Below are 22,081 nucleotides of genomic sequence, written 5' to 3'. Positions count from 1 at the left end.
CGCTTGACAGTGTTATTAAACTTCCATCATGTATGGAACCCTGCAAGAATTTCTAAAAAGCAGAAGATGAAATCTGAAATGAGCCGAGCCTGACTTCTGATCAGCTTCCCCGGGAACTGCTGCTCCATGTGCCCCATGGGTCTTTCTCACCCCATGCCAGCCTCCTGCAGTAGGTGGTAGGAACCAGATAATTTATGTGTGGTTTTGTGTTACCCAGGTGGACAGGTGCTTCTGGAGATGGAAGCTGGGAAGAGCGGTTAAGGGAGGAATAACAATGGTGCTTTTAGAAAGCTGTGGTTTCACAGGTCGGGAAGGGAAAAAGGCTCCGAAATGCAAAACTAGCCGAAGAGAACAGACCTTGTCACTTCCACAAACCTAGAAAGGTACATGCTACACTGTCTATCCATCAGAGATTAATATAGGGAAAGATAGACTATTGCTATTAAAAATATACATCCTTTTTGGATTTTTCAATGGGAGAATTCTCTAGAACAAATAGGTCCCTGGGTGCTAGGCCCTCATTCTAGGAGCTGGATTCTGGGAGCTGGAATGGAATTGTGCAAGGTTCAGGACTAGTTCTCAGGCTCCCTGGGACCGAGGGACTCCAAAAAATCCATCTGTGAAGTCACAAGCTAGAAGCATATGCACAGAGTATGGCAAGGATGATGCAGTCAGATAGAACTAGGAGTTTCCAGACTAAAATGTGAAGAGAAGAAGGACCACTTAGAGACAGAATACCCACCCCACCCCCATCCTCTGCCCTATACCCACAGCCCCTTGGGGTTCTGGGTTACGAAGAAGAGACAGACCAGGATCCTAGGAGATTTTACAGATGTTGAGGCTTGCCTACTTTGTGGGAGCAAGACTTTGGACACTGTGGTCCATTCAGGCTGCTATAGCAAAATACCATAGACTGGATGGCTTATAAACAACAAAACCTTATTTCTCACAATTCTGGAGGCTGGGAAATCCAAGATCAAGATACTGGCACATTCAGTGTCTGGTAAGAGCCCATTTCCTGGTCACACACAGTATTTTCTTGCTGTGTTCTTACATGAGGGAAAGAGCAAATAAGCTCCCCTGGGCATTTAGGTTACATGTATTTCCTAGCCGTGCCCATGGGCATGCAGGGGAGTAGTGATACCCAGTGGCAGTGAGCACACCTGTTACCCAGGCCTTGGCTTCTAAGTGACGTTTTTCACTAAAAGGAGCCAGGGCTCCCTGGAGAAATGGCTGAATCTGGGCCTGGGGATGGAGAAATACAAATTGAGCCTGAAATATTTTTTCATGTCACAAAGTAAGACAGTGCTCAAAGAATGATGGGGACATATCAAAAGCACACAGGAGCCAGCTTGGAGGTGGTTGCCCGGAGGTGGTTGCCCTGGCCAAGCACCTTGGCCTGAAACCTGAAACCTGGGACAGTTTCAGCATCAGAAAAAAATAGTGTAATAGATCATAACTCACTGAATAATATGAATCTATGAGTCCATATCACTATAAATATATAGGAAATAAGTGAGAATGTTCTAACTTCACTAGAATGCCAACTAATAAATGTGGAAGAAAAGATGGGATTTAAAAAATCATTTGGCAATTATTACAGTTGTAATTAATTTAGGTGAGACATTTTTAAGAATGATAGATTAGTGGGCAAAAGTTGGATAAAGAATAGGATATTTACATAGTCAGGGTATTGCTCCACAAAATACTTCTTAAATGTAAAAAGAGGAGGAGAATCCAAGGAGGGACAGGTGATCAAAGTTACTACAACACAACCACCTGCTAGGATGGAGTGGGAACATTATGGCATTGCTTCTGTAATAGCTCCTCCTCTCCAAAATAAAAACAAAAACCAAGGTAAACCTGAATCCATTCATGAGAAAACATCACACAAACCCAAACTGAGGGATATTCTATGAAATATTAATAACTTCTGGAAATCTTTAAAACTGCCAATGTTATGAAAGTCAAGGAAAGACTAGGAACTGTTGCAGATTGTGGAAGACTAAAGGATTATGACAAGTAAATGCAACCTGTGATCTTGGGCTCTATCCCTTTGCATTCTTGGAGGAACACTGAGTGAAATGTGGATGAGATCTGTGGTAGTGCACCAAAGTAGATTTCCTGATTTTAATGACCGTACTGCAGTTATGTAGAAAATACTTGGAGCATATGGGCATAATGGGACCTCAGGCCTGCAGCTTAGTATCAAATCATTCAAGGAGGGAAAGTTATTAGTTTTTTTTTTTTTTTTTTTTGCCACAAAGTGGGATCTGATGGGTGAACATTATGTTTATTGAAGTTATAGAAGATGACGGCCAAGTTCAACTTGGATTGGTGAAGTGTAAGGAAGGTGAGAGTGAATGGGCAGTTTCTAATATTATCAGCAGAGAAGCAGGTTCTCACGGGGGCAAGGAGGATGAGAGGGCAGGTGGGATGTGCTGTAGCCAATTTAGGGTCAAGAAGCATCAGCTGACAAAAGGAGGGAGTCAAGGAGTCAAGTCATGAGAAAAGGCTGGATGAAGACTGATAGATCTGAATGTGGAGGTGAACAGCGGAGGGAGGTGCATCAGTCTTTGTCAGCCCTCTAGTGCCATCCTGATAAACGGCAGCTCTTCCTTCTCTTCCCGGCCGTGAATGTTAGTGCTGTCTGGGGACCGTCTGTGGCTATCTATAGATGCTTTGGGACCAAGTTGGGGGGGTTGCCAGGGACTTCAGAGGAATGATGACTGTTCGTTCTAGAAAAGGAGGTTGGTCTAAGCTCACACTGAGGTCCACTTCATTGAATCTTCGTTCTTTGAGATTCATTTCTGCTAATGTTAATGGAAATTTGGCTGGCTGGAAGTACAGATCCAAAATGGGAGGATGTAAGTACGACTCCTCTGTCTCTGGTTACAGGGTTGATCTCTGGAGTCTTTTATGATTGCTACTTTGGTCCCTTGAACATGCCAAAGCAAATGAAAAGCCAAAAGAGGAGTCTGAAATTGAATTAGGATTGTTTGTGTTTCATATTAATTCAATTCACCAAAGGATATGAATGCCTAGTATGTGCTTTGGATGCTGCAGTTTACAAAGATAATGAACATGTGTTTCTTGCTCTACAGGAAACAAAGTCCGATGCGGGTGAGAATGGTGAATGAACAAGTAATTATCATGCAGCATGGGAATTGTGTAATAGAGACTGATAAAGGCTGAGGGTTTGGGAGGGAAGGAACCTCTACTTTTGTATGTGGGGGCGGGAAGCCTTCAAGTCAGAGGAACCATGTGTGTGTTTCTTTAAAGACTGGCACAGAGGCAAGACTGACGTCAGAGGTTGAAGAGTGTGTGGAGCCTTGGTGAAGATGGGAGGGCAGGAGATGAGGCCTAGGTTTTGTTGGATCCAGATCCCCAGGACCTTGTGGGCCATCCTTGCAAAGTCTGAAGGGAAGAGTGCATGTGGGTGCTGTGAGCCAGGAACTCTGCTAGACACTTTGTCTGCGCAAAATAGAAATTATATCAAGAACAGCACTAAGTTAGGAAGCGTTATTTTTGTGGATCCTCACACAAGTTGTTTAAAGGGCTATTGGCAGCTTTTCTAGAAGCACAAGAGGCTTGCTATCCCTGTTTTGAGGCTTTCTCCTATCAAGAATCTTAGAAGTAAAAGGAACAGGTGGAATGGAGATCTGTGTGAGGGATTTTGTTATATGGGGATGCAGATAAGTCCATAGTAATTAAAAAAATACTTTGAAAAATGTAAAATATGCAGAAATGTGGAGAGACTGGTACAAAGTCAGCAGTCTTAACATTTCATCTCATTTGCAGACATCATGACCCTTTACCCTGGAATACTTCCAGTAAATATCTCCTGATAATAAAGACATTCTCTTACATAATCGCACCATTATCACACCTAAGAAATTCACATTAATTCAATAATATCATCTAATATGCAGTTCATATTTTAAAATGCCTTGTATCACTGTGGGCATTTTCCCCACTCAATCCTGGATCTCATTGTGGTTCATGAATAAAATTTGGTTTCCATCTTCTTAGTCTCTTAAAATCTAGAACAATCTCTTTGCTTTTTGTTTTCCTTTCCATGACATTGACAGTTTTGAGGACCCAGGACTAGTCCTACATGTCTCATCATTCCTGTCATGACTGGATGCAAGACGAACATTTAGGCCTGATACCTCATAAGGGATGTTGCCTTCTTCCCATTGCATCACCTTGGGAAGCAAGATGTCAGCTCTTCCATTATTGAGGGTGCTAAAGTTGATCTTCGGTTAAGGTGATATCTGTAAAGATAACTCTCTTTATCATTTAATAAGCAATCTGTGAGCTGATACTTTCAGACATGTAAATATCCTGTCTTTCAAAGCCTTTAATCCAGTGATTTTAGCATCTATTGATGATTATGCCTAAATTGGTCATTACATTGGAGATGGTAAAATGGTGACTTTCAAAAAGTTTAGTCAATCGTAATCCCCCCTCTATTCCTGCCTTTCTTTCCCCTTCTTTTTCTGTATGTTTCCCTCTTTGAATGTTACTATGGAGTCAAGGATTTTTTTTAATTCAGTGTCTTATAAAACATTACCATCTGTCTTAGCTAGCTTGGGCTGCCCTAACAAAACAACATTGACTGGGTGGGTTAAACAAGCATTTATTTCTCATAGTTCTGCAAGCTGGGAAGTCTAAGATCAAGGTGCTGACCATGGTCAGATTCAGGTGGGAATCTTCTTTCTGGCTTGCAGACAGCCACTTTCTTGCTGTATCCTTACTTGGCAGGAGAGAGAGAGGGTGCTGATCTTTTCTTCTTCTTTTAAGGGCACTAATCCCATCTTGGGGCTTTACCCTCATGACCTCATCTAACCTAATTACCTCCCGAAGGCCCCACCTCCAAATGTCATCACATTGGGGGTTAGGGTTTCAACATATGAATTTTGGGGGGACACAGACATTCCGTCTATAGCACCTTTTTTTTTTTCTTTTTAATATTCAGATGTTTCCAAATTTGGCCACTCCATTGTGAGCGGGCTCCTGGGGCTTTTTGACATGTCCCCATGTCCCCACTTGATGGCACAAAAGGACATTCCAGGCTCACTTTGTATTTTCCCTCCCCCAGACCTGGAATCAACCATTTCTCCAAGGATGTCAGCTTCTTTTTAGTGAGAAATGCTATTTAGACACCAAGATCTAGGAACTAAGTGTGCTCATTGTTACCGGACTGTCACTGTTTCTAGGCCTTTCAGTTGACAAGGCTTAGAAATTTATGTATTATTTTAAATCATGGGCATAATCTGTTGGTTCCAATTTAAATTTAATGTAACTATGTTCCTTCTCACCTTCTCCTATTCTAAAATTTTTGTCTCTCCTTCCACAGTGAGAAAGCCTTGGCCTTGTTTTCTGACAATATTAATCTAGTTGCTTATTTGTTTTAGCATATGGTCTATGCAAAATAGTTTCAGAATTACTACTATACTAGTCTCAATACCAATACCAACAACTAACCAACTAGATAAAGTTCAAGACTGCTTTACAGTTATTGTTGTTACAGAATGTACCCCACTAAAGGCGTATAGAGTGCTTGTATTCAAAAGACATTTGAATGTGGTTCTGTTGTTGAGTTGAATCCAGTTTACTTGTTTCTGTTTGTATTTAATTTTAGGGTTTGATTTTGTTCATCCTTTTTAATTTATTATGTTTGATATGTAATATATTTACATGGATCAAAAGTCAAAAATTCAAAAAAGGCATATTGAGAGAGGTCTCCCATGCCTTTCCTCTCTGTTCCCACCTGCCTCCTTATTTGTGACCCTTTCCTTTAATTGATTTGTCCTTTCTGTGTTTATTTTTGTAAAAATAAACAAATATATATTCTCACTCTTTCACCTTGAAATAAGGTGAACTCTTTCATGTAACAATATAACCTGGCTCCTATTCCAAAGCCATTCATAAACATCTTTCTCATTCTTGTTTTACAAACACAAACTACTCCATCAGGTGGAGAGACATAGTTTAGTCAGATTCCTATGGATTGGAATTTAGAATTTTTTCCTATTGCAAATAATGGTGAAATGAATTACCTTGTAAATACACTGTTTTGTACTATGGAGCTGTATTTTCAGAATGAATACTTACAAATGGAATTGCGGGGTCAAAAGTTAAATCATATATAGCTCTATTGGATAATGCCACATTCCCCTGCTACCATTTTGTCTTCCCATTTAGCAATGTTTGAGAGTGCCTATTTTGGGGCAAATTGTTATAGCCCTTTTTAGTTGGAGTGAGGAATTATCAGTGACTCTCAACCCTCAATTGGCATCAGAATCACCCAGGGAACCTTGCCGTTTTGCAGATCTTTGCAGTGGGACCTTACCCCAGACACTGATTTATCAGGTTTTCTGTGGACATTATGAAGCATGGATTCAGATTATTTTGTGGAAGTACTAGTTTAACATCTAAGTTTAGTTACCTACCTAGTAACTCTTTCTTTTAACTAACCATTCTGCGAGGAGATATAATAAAAGCATACTGATTATGTATGAATCTTACTATACTCATGATTTCTGAATTGCCTGCAAATACTGGTAGCCAGATATGCCTAATTTTTTTAAAAAATGCCTAATTTCAGTTAGTTTTCACCCCTTCTACAAGCATTTATTGAGCACTTACTGAGTGCCAGTCATTGCCTAGGTACTGCAGAAAGAATACAAGCCAGACCAGATAGATCCCTGTCCTTGGGGTCTTCTTTGTAGACAAGGGAGATAAAGGTAAATAAAGGTCAATGGAGTCCATCAGTTGGCTAGATGCTGGGTGTGTGTGTAGGTTCCTGCCCTTTAAGGAACTCACTTTTCAGTGTGGGAGACACAAGGACACAGAATATGATCATTCTAGAAAGGGGTCCTAGGAGAACATAGAAGTGGTGTCTAAGCCAGCTGGTGGGGAATGGGAAGGCTTCTTGGAGGAGGTGATAGACATTTGAGCTGAAAGCAATGCACCTCTCTCATCTGTAAGCCATTCTTTCTCTTGGCTTGGGATGCTGTCCTTCTCTTTTTTGGTTCCAGGCCAAAAGGACAGCATCCCAAGCTGAGAGAAAGAATGGCTTAGAGATGAGAAATGCACGTTGCTTTTTGAGATGTGCAAGTGACTCAGAGTTGCTGGAGTGTGGGATTCAAGCCAGGACATAACAAAAATAAGATTGGACAACTAACCAGGGGTCATATCTTTTGCTCCAGTGTCTGGTCATATCTTTTGCTCCACCTACTATTAAGCATAGTAGGTGCTTAATAAAGCACTGGATGGTTGATTGAGTGAATGACAACTTGCTGATTTGTGGAAAAGAGCAGTTTTGCATTAGATTTTTGCTAACCACACATAATTAAAGGAGTTGGTGTTCTTAGCGTATCTGATATTTTATCGTGTGGATAAAACGTTTTTTTTTTTTTTCTAAAAAGCCCAAATGGCAACCAGATTATGAAAGTAGCTATAATTGAGAGAGGTCACCTGAGGTGATATATCACCCCATTCTAGATCTATGGACAGAAAGAAAAATCTCTTCAAATTGTTGTCACAATGCTTTTGTCTCTTTATCTGCTTATTATAATCCAGCTTCAGGGATGGATGACATTTTTAAAATGCATAGTCCCTTTGGCCCTGAGAGCTCTTGTAATGTTTCCCATCAACCAAAGAAAAACAAACAGATGAGACTGACAGACAGCCCTCGTGTTCAGTTATGTTAGCTCTAGAATCACTTCCTCAGGAAATCGTGTTTGTGTGTGTCTGTGGTTCTGTGGTTTCATTGATATTCCATTAGGGGGAAACGCAGAGGAGTTTCGACAATTAAAACAATCATTTGAAGGACAGCAGTTCTTGGTGGAAGCTGGAATTGGATTTGCAGCTGTGGCAGTGGGGCATTGTGAATCACCTTAAACTTGGATTTCTTTGAGGCTTTGCTACCTCTACCTTCTTTCTAATGTAGGTTAAATTTGACCTTGTTTTATTTTAAGTGACTCCATAACTTGATAGTATTAGAGAATTATTTTCTGAAATAGACTGGCTGTCTCAATAAGCCAATTTATTCTGATTCTTGAGAGCTACATCAGCGAATGGTTTGTGAGAAATCTATCTTCATTTAAATCTCTATTTGTTGTTTCACTCCTAGTATTGCTGCATCTCCAGGAAAGGCATCAGAATATGCATAAAGCAAGGAAATAATAGTTTTCTCTGTTGGTAGAAGTCAGTGAACTTTAGTAGAGACACAGGCTGAGGAGTGGAAGAAAGCACGCTGCCATCCCTTAACTGGCACAGTGACTGAATTAATATATGCCTTACAATTTCTTCTGCTTTGATAAATATCTTGAATTAAGCAGATATAGATTTTCCATGTTATAGGTACTCATGAAATGGGAACAGACTGACAAAAGCCATAGCAATATCCCTGTGTGGAGTGAAGGTCATGATATGCCGAGTGGCAAGATGTATTATCATCTAATTACTATTTGGTGATTGAAACCATGTTCTTTGTATCTGGCAAGACCTAGTAATACAGGTGGGCTCTAAACACAGGGTGGCTTTTAAAATCCTGTCAATTTTATTTGCTGGCCCAGAAGATTCTTGTAAGGATTTTCTGCCTGTAAAATGCATGCCTGTTAGATCAGGCTGTTTTTTTAATTCATAGGTAGAATTAAATATTCTACCTATGGGTAATTAAAATATTTTGGGTAATTAAAAAATATTAACATTGATTTTAGATACTTTTCATGACTATTCTGAGAAAGATAAGTTATTGAGAATATTTTCACAAAGAAAATGAAAGCTGAAACTCAAGAAGTTATTTGTGGATTAAACAGGCTTAATTCTACAGGGTATGCATAGCTATTTGGGAAATATTTTTGTCTTGCTGAATTAGGATAGCAATTTTTACCAAATGAAACTTAATTACTTTAACTAAAATGACTAGCTTAGGACAAATAAATATTTTATATTGTAAAAATAGACATTTTTATTTTTAAAGTAGTTTTAGTTAAATAGTACATATATACATGTGCACTTAAAACAAAAACGAAAATCCATATACTGTGAATAACAGCAGTATAGACTTTCCTACTTGTGCACATCTGAAATGCTTTAGAATGAATTCACCCCAATCAAAAATATATCCGTTTGCATTGGTAGAAATTACTATTAAGTGTTTATCATTATCGATTAATTCAGATGTTTAATGGCTCTCAACAGTTTACAAATATGACTTGAATATTTTACTTCCTCTAAAATCGAATATATTTGATGTTATGAAGGACAATTGTAACGACTGTAACAAAACCAGTTCAAGGCTTAGGAACTGTCTCGTAGTTTCAAGAAAATGAATTGGATTTTATTTGGCCTGTATGTGTGAGTATGATCATAGATCATGACACACTCCCCTACACACACCCACACCCCCCCAACACATAATACTATATTTATAATAATATTTACATTTTAAATAGGTTACATAATTTTTTAAAATGTTCTGGAAGTAAATCGTTTCTTTTTTTCTTTTTTCTTTTTTTTTGAGACAGAACCTGGCTCTCACCCAGCTGGAGTGCAGTGGCCCAGTCTTGGCTCACTGCAAGCTCCGCCTCCCAGGTTCAGGCCATTCTCCTGCCTCAGCCTCCCGATTAGCTGGGACTACAGGTGCCCGCTACCATGCCCAGCTAATTTATTTGTATTTTTATTAGAGACGGGGTTTCACGATGTTATCCAGGATGGTCTGGATCTCCTGACCTGGTGATCCGCCCGCCTCGGCCTCAGAAAGTTCTGGGATTACAGGCGTGAGCCACTGCGCCCAGCCAAATTGTTTCTTATTGATGACAGGACTCTAAGTTTTTACCATTTGACAGGACACTTTTTAAAATAGAAGTCATTAACATGTAAAATTTTTAATTAAATGGATTATTGTTTTGTATCTGACATAGAAATTGTATTTACAGTGGTTTTTGTTTGTTTGTTTGTTTTGCTTTGAGGGTAGTTAGTGACAGTAGGAGGTGAGCATTGTGTTCTAAATTGCTCTTTTTTTTTTTTTTCTTACATCTTAAATACTTTGTGTATAGTCTTGGATATAAAAGTGTGAATAATCCATAACCTCACATTTCAGTTCCTGGATCCTTAGAAAGTTGAATATTCTTATTACGGAGATAATGAGGGAGACAGTAAGAGCAAGATGCATTTTCATCCTGGTGTTATTGAATAAATTAGTGCCCAGTGTGTGCCATCTACTGTGCTGGGCAAGCTTTCATTAGTCTGTAAAATGTGTCCACTCAGAGAGGAGGAAGGCGCTCAAGCTAAATAAGCAGCAAAGGGAAAGATGATGAATCTGAGCTTTTCCCCTGGCTGATTCTGTAATCACAGCCCAGGGTTTAGAGCGGGAGGGATTTACAAGACGAGAAGTGGCTGTGGACTAGAGACAGTGGTGATCTGAGGACCTAAAGACCAGCTCCAGCCTGGCGCACAGAACCCCTTGTAAGTACTTAGCTGCAGCTTTTCAGAGATGAGAAGAATTTGAGTGCTGTTAAGGTTTAATCTCTATAAACATAAATATTTGTGATTCATAGTCTCTTCCATATCCTTTGTTTCTTTCTAGAAGGCCTATTAATGGAAATACCTATTTCTTTATTGTTTAGTAATAGACCTGGTGAAATATAACTTCATATAAATAAAATTATAGGGTAAAGCTAGTTTCCCAATAGTTGTCTAAATTACACATACAAGTCAGGACTTTGCTAGTTACAAAATCTCAAGGTGCAGGAGAATATTGGCCATCTCTGTAACCTTCAGATACCACTCTCTTTGCTGAACTTTGTCACAGCTGTGCCCCTCAGAAATGCTTCCTCCATCCAGTTGCCTCACTGGGAAATCAGGGATCTTTTCTATACTCCTCCCTTACTCTCAGGTCTCTGTACTTGAAGCCAATCTCCAAGCCTTCTTCCTCCTCCTTCATCCCTACCTTCATTCCAGCCTTGCCCCTCTCTCCTTTAGTTTAGCCTCTGCCAATTCATGTCTCACTGTACTGCCAGAGTGGCTTAAAAAGAAAAAATAATACACAATCAGATATTGCTCAGCCATAAAAAGGAAATTCCAATACATGTTACAACGTGGGTGGACCTTGAAAACGTGCTTAATGAAATAAGCCAGACAAATATTAGGACACTGGTCGAAGGACAAATGGTGTACAGTCCCACTCTTTTTTTTTTGAGACGGAGTCTGGCTCTGTCGCCGGGGCTGGAGTGCAGTGGCTGGATCTCAGCTCACTGCAAGCTCCGCCTCCCGGGTTCTCGCCATTCTCCTGCCTCAGCCTCCCAAGTAGCTGGGACTACAGGCGCCCGCCACCTCGCCTGGCTAGTTTTTTGTATTTTTTAGTAGAGACGGGGTTTCACCGTGTTTGCCAGGATGGTCTCGATCTCCTGACCTCGTGATCCGCCCGTCTCGGCCTCCCAAAGTGCTGGGATTACAGGCTTGAGCCACCGCGCCCGGCCCCAGTCCCACTCTTAAGAGGTACCTGGAACAGGCAAATTCACAGAGCCAGAAAAGTGACAGGTTAGCAGGGCTAGGGGCGGGAGAAACGGGGAGCGGTTGTTGAATGAATATGGAATTCTGTCTGGGATGGTAAAAAAGCTCTGGAAAGGGCTGAGCACTGTGACTCACGCCTGTAATCCCAGCAATTTGGGAGGATGAAGTGGGTGGATCACTTGAGGTCAGGAGTTCGAGACCAGCCTGGCCAAATAGCGAGACCCCCATCTCAATATACAAAAAATTAGCCAGGCCCGGTGGTGCGTGTCTGTAGTCCCAGCTACCCAGGAGTCTGAGGCAGGAGAATCGCTGGAACCCGGGAAGCAGAGGTTGTAGTGAGCCAAGATCACACCACTGCACTCCAGCCTGGGCAACAGAGTGAGACTCTGTCTCAAAAAAAAAAAAAAAGAAAAAGCACTCTGGAAATAGATGAGGATGGCAACACATGATGGTGACTTAAAGCCATCAAATTATACACTTTCAAATAAAGTGTAAAAGAGTACGAATATTAGTAGCAATAATAACACAGTTATAACAGTTATACTTGCCCTCCTAAAGTCATCACAAGCCCCACAGCCTACAAGACAAAACCCAGATTACAGAATAGGAGGGGACTGACCTTTCTCTTCCATTCCTCAGATTCTCACTTCTCACAACATAAGAACTTCTGCTTCCAGCTCCTCCTGGAGGCCTGGCCTTTCTCAGTACCCCTTGCTTTGGATTGGAAGAGGAGGGGAAAGGTTTGGATGGCATCCTGCCCCTTCTCCCCTCTTCACTCACCTTCAACTGCCCTACGATGTCTCTCACTCTTTCTCTCTCTCCACCGTATCTCTCTCTCTCCCTCCCCCAATCTCTCTCTCTCCCTTCCCCAATATCTCTCTCTCTCCTCTCTCTCTCCCTGGGCCTTGTTTTTTTGCTCTCTGCTTCTGCTGCCCCCTAGTGACCTGGCCCATCCCGGCTGCAGGGACGGCCGCTCTGGTCCTTGGGACCACCCCTGCTTTAGAGCGCTGGGGCCAGCAGAGTGGACCTTAACCCCCATCTGGGTCTGTGCCTCCTCTGGCCGAGCTGATTAGTCATCCTGAGAACTGTCACACCGCACACCGCTGGGCAGGCCAGTCCTCCAGGCTGTGCCCTGCGTCTCCTTCCCGCCTCCCCTTATGGTGATATTTGCTGTGAGAAGAGCTAAACCACCTGTCGTGTGCCGCCCTACATGCTCAACGTGTATGAATGCATGTTAATCTTAACAACTCTATTGCAGGGGGTTTTGACTTACTGGAGGGCCCAGGCTCTGGTTCCTGCCCGTAACCACCCCAGGCACTGCCTCCCTTCGTCTTGGTCTCTGTGCCTTTGTGTCTTCTGAGTCCTCACCCTTGAAATTGAAATATTTTTTTCTTGAAAAATCCTTCCTGGCTGCCCCAGACAGACATAAATTCTCCTTCTTCCAGTTCAACCTGATACTTCCACGTGAAGCCCAATCACACGACTGCAGTTTCTTCATGTTGAGCATGGCTGTCTGTATTCCCCACCGGCCTTAGCAGGAGAGGACCCTATATTTTTCTCTTTAGATTCCACAAACCTAGAGTAGTGCCTTATACTCAATATGTATTTGAATATGTCTGTGTTAATAGTTGTATTTGTTACTCTATGGCTTTCTCTGGGAAATACAAATATGAAGTTGGATGAAAACTTTGTTTCTAAAAGCACACTAAAGTACCCTGAGAATATCACCACTTTTTTTGTTTTTTTTTCCCTAAACCAATACCTATGGATTGGGTTTTAAATACACAAATTTGCCAGTGAAATGGTGTACACCTGTAGTCCCAGCTACTCCGGAGGCTGGGGTGGAAGGATCACTTGAGGCCAGGAATTGGTGGCTGCAGTGAGCTATGATTGTGTCCCTGCACTCCACCGTGGGCAGCATGGCAAGATCCCGTCTCTACAAAAAAATGATTTTTGGAAAAGTAGCTGGGCATGGTGGTGTGCATCTGTAGTCTCAGCTACTCAGGAAGATAAGGCAGGAAGATTGCTGGAGGCTAGGAGTTCAAGGATGCAATGAGCTATGATCGTGCTTATGAATAGTCACTGTACTGGCTTGGGCAACATGGCAAGACCCCGTCTCTTAAAAAAGAAAGGAAGGAAGAAAAAAACACAAATTCAAATTCTTTGGAAAGCAGAGCAGTGACCATTAGTGGCAGAGATAGGGGTAGATGGATGAACTGCACGAGGCACAAGGGAACCTTTTGGGGTGGAGGAAATATCTTGATTGGCATAGTGGTTACACAGGTGAGTACATTTGTCAAAACTGGTTGAACTGTACACTGAAAATATGTGCATTTTATTACTGATACATTTTGCCTTAAAATAAATTTAAGAAAGCAAGAGGAGAAATCTGGTTTTTTTTTTTTTGTTAGGTTAGAAAAGGTGGATTCATGATGAATGGTGTTGGGTTGCACCGCTGTTCCATATCTAGTTTCAAGGTTTGTACTTTTTTCTTTCCTTGTTACCTTGCCTAAATGGAAAATCAACCCTCATTGAGTTACTGCAGCTGGAAGTAAGAAAAAGCAGAAGTAATGAGCAGACTGACAGCTGACTCCCTGCAGTGCTTAATTTTAGTACCAATGCCTTTAGGAATTCTTTGCAATTTCAGTGTAAGGCTTAACTCGCGCGATGAATCATCAATATTGAGGGTAGGTAGAGAAATTGCAGCAATAAACACTCTGTGCTCAAAGAAAATACTGTTATGAATGGCTTTTGAATAGACTTATTTAAAGAGATATCTATAAAACCCACTGGGCTTTTACTTTACCATTCTTTCCAAATGTTAATATAGAATGTTCTCTGGGTAATTTGAGGAAATTTAAAGAAATACATATTTTTTAATGTGTGAAAGTAAATGAGTCTTAACAATTAGGTAGATTTTTGTTGTTGTTGTTTTTTGTTTTTTCATTGAGCCAAGATTTTCCCTCTATGCATCTCCTTCCAGTCTTAGGGTACCTCAAATTAATGAAGCTCTACTCATCATAAATCTTACGTGTTCTTTAGTATTTTGAAGGAATACTGAATGTGTTTGGGCAATTTATTCAATGTCCCTTCTTGATTGTCAAGGTGAACCACCATACGATACTGCTGTGTAGAGTGAGATTAACCTGGCCAAATCAAAATTTATTCAGCTACTTTTTAGCCTGCTATAGCTATGCAAGGGAACATGGGAATTATGGCCAAAGTTCAGACTATAAGGAGGATTTATCATCATGTCTTTGTGAAGTTTCATCAAATAAGGAATTAGCTTTAATCTGGAGCTATTATTATGACTTTTGGTATCATTGCACATATTGTTGAAATAATAGATCCCTATTTCAAAGGATGAAGAAAGCTTGGACCCCTTCCTATATGTTCTCAATAATGGCAAATAATGGCCATTGTTTATGTTCTTTGCTCAGCTCTTTCTGGTTGTCTGGAAACAGTTACTTAAAAGCAAAGTTGCATCTGTAAGCCTTATTGTCTCCAAAATAGAATGCACAATAATTTTGAAACTATTTTGCATTCTGGAGCTTGACAGAAAACTCAGGTAAGGTAACCACTGTTAGAGCAACAAGCTGATTTCCAGGTAGGTGTCTCCAGAGTAATATACTAAATTTAGGAGAATCAGGAAAGGGCTAATGGACAATGGTGTAGATCTGAGGTCAACAAATAATAGCCTGTTTTTATAAATGCAGTTTTATTAGAACTGTTGGGGAGGAAAAGTTCTTGTCCTAGGCTCAGTGTCACGGACATGCAAATGAAAGTAGCCAAAAACATGTAAAGAGGAGAAAAAGTTTATATATGCGTACAACATGTGCCCAGATGAATGTAAGGATTACATACCTAACTTAGTAGGGGAAAGGGACGGGGGTGAGAAAGGCCTCTATGGGAAGAACAAATAGGTATCTTTAGGAAAGACAAATGGGTTTTTAGGAGTTCAAGCGGGGGATAAGAATGTTTGTGATTTGTGATAAGATGTGTGTTTGCATGTGTGAGTGGTTTTTCTGTCTTCTTTGTGGCCATGAAACTACCCTGGAGAGGGGATTTATGGTGGATTTCTCTTGGTTTCTCTCCTGGAAATAGACCTGCCCTAAAGAGGGAATTTATGGCAGTTCTCATTTCTCAGAAGTTTCTGCTTTTGGTTAGATAAGGGATGTTCCACAAGTCTTCTTTCTGCATCTATTGAGTCTCATATGCCTCCAGCTTAAAACAGTCTTTATACCAACTCTGGGGTTTCCATTGGGTCCCCACAGAACACAGCCGTGCTCATTCCTTGAGATACTGTCTGTGACTGCTTTCACACTTGGATGGCAGCGTTCAGTATCTGTGAAAGACACTGTAGGGCCTGCAAAGCCTAGAAGCTGGTTACACTCCCTGCCCATTTCCAGGAAAAGGTTGTGGGTCCCTGACATAGATAAAATATAATGGGAAAATATTTTTGAAAGCCAACAAATTGACTTAAGGTTTCAATTTGTTCTGGAATTTGTGGTTGGTAAAATAAATTAAGAATAGGGAACATGTGTAGTTCATTTTATTAAAATGTAAATTTGTACATGGTAACTTTGGGCCTTTGGGGGCCCTGTATATCTTGGACATGAAGAGTAGGGGCACTGGAGGGCTGTAGCAGAGAGAGGCCTTTGCTCTCCAAGGGAGCCTAGCTACTTGGAGGCCCTTGTAGCCCCTAAGGCACAACTCTCAGCCCTCAAACCCTTCACCTCCAGTGATGACTTTGTGTGCTTCCCTGGTCTGTGGCTGCCTCCAGACCTTAAGTTACCATCTTAATATCTTGCATCTCTTGAGGTTTGTGGTTGGAGTCTGCCTGTATGATGCTGACAGGGTCAGTTGTGATGTTTAATCAAATAGAGGAAATGCCACTGTCCTTCCCCTGAGTTTTCTTCTCTCTCCAGTATCTCCAGAGTGGAAAGAACAATGGGCCAGCTTGTAGGCTCCTTAAATGCCAAATGTGCTTTCTGGCTCTGACAGGCAATGATAGTTCTGTTTAATGTTTCTGCTTAACCCCTACGTATGATCAATTGGACGTACAGGCTCAGTTGAAGAAGAGTCTCCTTCCAGTGTTCTGTCTACCCTTCTCTCTTTCCTGTGGTTCTCTTTGTATGGTTCTTTCCTTCTGGTTGTACATCCAGGCTCCTTGAGGGTAGGACTCTTGTTTGCCATGGCAACCCCAGTGCCTTGAATAGTACACTAGGTGAGTTCACAATAAACATCTGCTTACTCACCACCATGTGCTTTGCAGCCGTTCAGCTGCTGGTAAGACTTAGTAGGATTTTTGTTTTTCCATCTCTTTGGCTTTCCCTGTGTGCTTGATTTGTCAGTTTTTCAACTCTATTCAGAATTCTAGCAGTCAGGGTAATTGATCATCTTTATTTGCTCTACCTGTCTGTCTGTCTGTCTGTCTGTCGGCATCTTTTATCACTTCCTCTTTCCAGGGAGCCTGGGGATCTCCTGACAGTCTTTTATAGCTCTTTCCTTCTTTAATGACCATGAGCAACTTTTTCTTGACTGTCACTGAGTGATCAGAGCAAATGAAGATAAAGCCATGTGTTTGATGAATGCCAGTGCTAACCTTGGCTTCCTGCATAAGCCAGAAAACTGTGCAACTTCTTTTCAAAGTAGAGTTGGGAACCTCTTCATCTGGTAACAAGTTTGGGTAATAGGAATATCTTTCTTCATCTGGGAAGGATACTGATTAGACTTGAAGGAGTTTTTCTTTTGACAGTTGCTAAAAAATTGAAGTTGCAGCATTTTCTGTTAGGGTATGGGCTCTAGCTAGATGCATTCATTAAGCTGAAGGCATAAAGGGAGAGCTTTCTAAGTAGTTTATATGCCCACTCCCCCGTCTCACATAAATGTGCATTCTTGCCAGATCACTAACAGATAATATTTGTAAATCATCTGTCAGGGATGAGAAGCATAGAATAAGTGGCCTGGTAGTACTGCCATGCGGTTGGAAACCGAGCAGTGTTTTCAGCAATCATTTAGGTCACAATATTTTTACTAGAAGGTGTTTTAGGGGACCATCTAGTCCAGAGTCCTCATTTGTCAGGGGAGGAAATAGGAGGTTCATCTAGAGGTTATTTGCTTAAGGTAACCTATCTACGTGAGGACAGAATAAGAGCTAGAATCCTTATCTCCTGATTCCTAATAGTAATGATTGGCAGATGTCCACACAAAAACCAGTAGTTATCATCACTCATTGCAATAATGACATGTGGCTTTAATTCCTAAAAATGTCTAGATTCCAATATACTTTGATTTTTAAATATGCATCACCAAACCATGGAGGGGTCAAATTCATTCATTGTTTGTTAATTTGACGTAAATGAAATGCACCCAGGGCTGGGTAAATACCTCTCTGGTGACCGTGGAGCTTGATGAGTTGAGTTTTGTAGTGACAGAATTGGCACTTGCCCTAGCAGAGTCCCCTGGCACAGGATGCCTTTGGCTCCATGGCACATGCAGACAGGGACAGCACCTAGGCTGCAGCCAGGCCAGTTGGGCCCACACTTTTCCTAGTGGGCTGTGCTGGCAGGGCCAGGCCTTCAGTTGTGTGGTGAGTTCCTGGGGTGACCTTGGCCTTCTAGATGGTGTGCTGCTTTTGTCTGGGTCAGCCACTATTATTCTCTCTGTCCCATCCTGCCTGCCTCCGCCACCTCGGCCAGATGGCCTCCAGCACTGTCAGCATCCCCTGCCCTATTCCCTGTTTAAATATTTAAACATCTTAAATAACCAAAAGGCCGGGCGGGGTGACTCATGCCTGTAATCCCAGCACTTTGGGAGGCTAAGGCAGGCAGATCACTTGAAGTCAGGAGTTAGAGACCAGCCTGGCCAATATGGCGAAACCCCATTTCTACTAAAAATACAAAAATAATTAGCTGGGCATGGTGGTGCACACCTGTAATCCCAGCTACTCAGGAGGCTGAGGCAGGAGAATAGCTTGAACCGAGGAAGCAGAGGTTGCGGTGAGCCGAGATTGCACCACTGCATTCCAGCCTGAGTGAGTGAGAGTCTGTCTCAAAAAAACAAAAAACATGTTTAAATGACAATTTTCACTTTCTGGATTCTTTGCTTCATCAAATACAGCAAAACCAGGATGCTCATAGGAGGAAACTGTGCAAATATTAGAGCTCGAGCCAATGGAATTCTCAGTTGAGATTTGTCAGAGTCCTGCTCCATTAAAATAATGACTGTAGTTACATCAGTGGGACTATGCATGTGTGCAGCAGTTGTGTCCTGGAAGGATTGCTCTTTGCTACCAGAGGACAAAAAGTCAATGACACATCTGTCACCGGGCATTCCCATTCTTGCCACTAATTGGAGTGTTTGCTAAGATCCAATATAACTAAGTGGCTGGCAAGCCAGCTGAAATACCAGATGAAATGGAATTGTGATTATTTTGTTTAATCCCATTTCAAATATTTATATTTTATTGAAGATTTAAGAAGATGGCCTGTATCAGAAAGATGTGCTATTTCAATAGGAAAAGAAAAGCAACGTAGTGCCTAGTTTAATCTCTGCATCTGAGTTTTTTCCCAACACAACCATTGAATTTAAGGTCCTCATAGAGACTATCAACTGGAATGCTTCAAGGTCAGCCAGATGTAATCAATATCAGATCAGTCCACAATTCCACAGAGAGGCTTCATAATTAACCCCACTGTCGCAGAATGTATGAAGGTTCTTAAGAGTGTAAGCAGAGTAAAACGATCTGGATTATCTACTTCACTGGCTTTTTTTGTCCTTGGGGTCATATGCCTGGACTTCTAAAAGCAACTGGGATTATAAAAATTCAGTGTTGGAGAGCTTTGCTATTTTACCACCTACCAAATGAATGGGCGCACTTTGTCACACCCATACCTTTTCAAAAGATGAATAAAATTTATAGTTTTTAAAAAGAAATTTTATTTTGTGAAAGTAAATCGTTATTGTAAAGGACTTTCAAAAGTACCCAATATCTATGGCTTCAAAATAACAACAGCAACAGCAACACAAAGACCTCCTTTGTTTATCTGTGTATTGTTCAATTAATATTATTTATGTAACTAGGTACTGTTTTATGAGGTTATGTTTGAAATAAGTTCTATCTTGGGAGCCATCCGTTTTTTGAGAATGCCATCCCTGAACTACTGTTCTTCTCTTTGATCTTGACTTTAAGTTATTTTCAAATAAATTGTGGTGGCATTTAAAAATTGTTCTCATATATTTTCTTATATACTTATTCTTATGCATTCTACTGAAGTACTCTTTCCCTTTAAATCTTAATGAGTATTTTATTGGAGTATCATATCTTGCTCTTCCTGTAAGGAAAACAAGGCCAAACACAGGTCTCTGAAGCAGCAGTCCCCAGCCTTTTTGGCACGAGGGGTGGGTTTTGTGGAAGACAATTTTTCCACAGGATGGATGGGTAGGGAGCCATGATTTCAGGATGAAACTGTTCCACCTCAGATCATCAGGCATTAGTTACATCCTCATAAGGAGTGTGCAACCTAGATATCTCACATATGAAGTTCACAATATGGTTCATGCTCCTATGAGAATCTAATGCCATCGCTGATCTGATGGGAGGTGGAGCTCAGGTGGGGATTATCTCTCACCAGCTGCCCACCTTCTGCTGTGTAGCCCGGCTCCTTACAGGTCGTAGACTGGTACCGCTTGGTGGCCTGGGAGTTGGAGACCCCTGCCCTAAAGTAATCACTGATATGTGTTTATTATAACACACTTGATGGGGAACTCTGAATTTCTTTTCTGGTCTACATGGACTTTGTTTCCATTTTTTCTTCTATAGTTGACGCACATCTTTAGACTTTATGATGAAAGGGAGAAAGAATGATTCATCATTAGCTTCACTCCATAGCCTCATAAATTTCCTTCTCTTTACCTAACGAATCATCATCATTACTAATTATGCTCCAGAAAATAAACTGGAATGCAGTACAGGCTGGCTTCATGTAAAACAAATCAGTGCATAAATCAGAGAGGCTGCTGTCAAAATGGCTTAAGTGGCTGAGCATGGAAAATAGGAACTTTTTCCCATTCTGTTTTTGTGTTCAGCTTGAATTGTAAGGCCTAGAACTCACTTGGATAGAGTTGGAAATTGAATAGGATAATCTAATTTTAAGGAAGCTTAACACAAATTAAGAGAACATTACTTGGAACATAAATTTATGAATAAAATTGCATATTGGTTTTGTTGACAAATGATGGTGCGTAGGTCTTGGGGCAGGGCCAGGAAGAACACTTGCATGCCTCCTCCCAGGCTGTTCCAAGTGGCAGCTCTTTGATAGCCAGGAGGTGCCTCTGGGCAGATCTGTGCCTCAGCGCAGAGCACTAGACTGAGTGGAGAGGAAGTGGAGAACAAGCACTGTCCTCTCTGAACCTTTCACTGTGTGGAAGTATGTGGATCCCCTGAGCTCGCTTGACCTTCAACCACAGCTTCCATCATCCCTGCTTGGCTAGGGAGAAAGCAGCCTCAGAGAAGGTAAATGACTTTGGTCTGGTGTCACAGCTAGTTAGTGACAGAGCTAGGCTTAGAGCCCAAGGTTCTTTGAGTCCCAAATGTCAGTTCTTCCCACTCTGCTGAGCTGCTTCCCACATTGTTATGTAGAAGTTAAGGCAAATAGTATGGAAGGGAAGAAGGTGAATAAGTAAATCGGTGGTCACTGTTTTGATAGGATGTCTTGAAACATTTTTGTCCCCAACCTCATTTACAATTGAGGGTGGTTGTCCTGGGTGCAATTGTTAAGGAAAAGTCTCTCCAAATTCATAAAATTGCAGGAGTCTGTACAATTTTATACCCTGCCTCATTTTATTGTTTCTACCCACCCGTAGCTCAGCGTGATCAATCTTTCCCCGCAGGCACAGCCACATCTCCGTAGAGTCAATTACAGTCTCACCTGATCTCTGTCTGCGCACTTTAACCTGGAGAGAGATAGAAAAGGATTCACCAACAAACCCTGTATTTTGTTTTAAGAAAAAAAAATGTATTACCTTGGATATAAAATTATAGAATAATTTTATCCTACTCTCTTTGATTCTTTTTTTTTTTTTTTTTTTGTGAGATGGCATCTCACTGTCATTTAGGCTGGAGTGCAGTGGTGCAATGTTGCCTCACTGTGGTCTCCACCTCCCGGGTTTAAGTGATTCTCCTGCCTCAGCCTCCTGAGTAGCTGGGATTACAGATGTACACCACCACACCCAGCTAATTTTTTTTATTTTTAGTAAAGACAGCATCTCACTATGTTGGCCAGGCTGGTCTTGAACTCCTGGCCTCAAGTGATCTGCTTGCCTTGGCCCCCCAAAGTGCTGGGATTACAGATGTGAGCTACTGTGCCTGACCTTCTCTTTGACTCTTTAATATCTTCCTGATTAATTTAAATACCTTCCCCAGCACCTCCAATGGAATATGGCCCGAACAGAGCTCATTGTATTTCTCTTCGTGATCCCTATTTCTCATAATGACACTACCTTCCTCTAAGGGCTTCATTTTTGACTTCTTTCCCTGTACAACCTCATT

The 22,081-nt window shown here is 41.3% G+C and overlaps 1 protein-coding gene across 7 annotated transcripts in view; it reads left to right on the top strand.

Annotated features, from left to right (window-relative positions):
* Window positions 1–22,081, top strand: part of RNF152 (ring finger protein 152) — an 86,419-nt gene that overhangs the window by 52,803 nt on the left and 11,535 nt on the right. The window contains exon 1 of one of the 7 annotated variants that reach the window (XM_033238963.1): window positions 13,960–14,006. The exons of the other annotated variants lie outside the window; for them this stretch is intronic. The gene's annotated coding sequence lies outside the window, so the exon portion shown is untranslated. Of the gene's footprint in view, window positions 1–13,959; window positions 14,007–22,081 lie in introns of those variants that run through there. 7 annotated transcript variants of the gene reach the window in all.

This window comes from Trachypithecus francoisi, unplaced genomic scaffold (assembly GCF_009764315.1).
Source record: "Trachypithecus francoisi isolate TF-2019V2 unplaced genomic scaffold, Tfra_2.0 Contig01474, whole genome shotgun sequence".
In the NCBI taxonomy this organism is placed as follows: domain Eukaryota; kingdom Metazoa; phylum Chordata; class Mammalia; order Primates; family Cercopithecidae; genus Trachypithecus; species Trachypithecus francoisi.
Note: the sequence above shows the minus strand (reverse complement) of the source record. Positions and strands in the feature narration are given on the sequence as shown.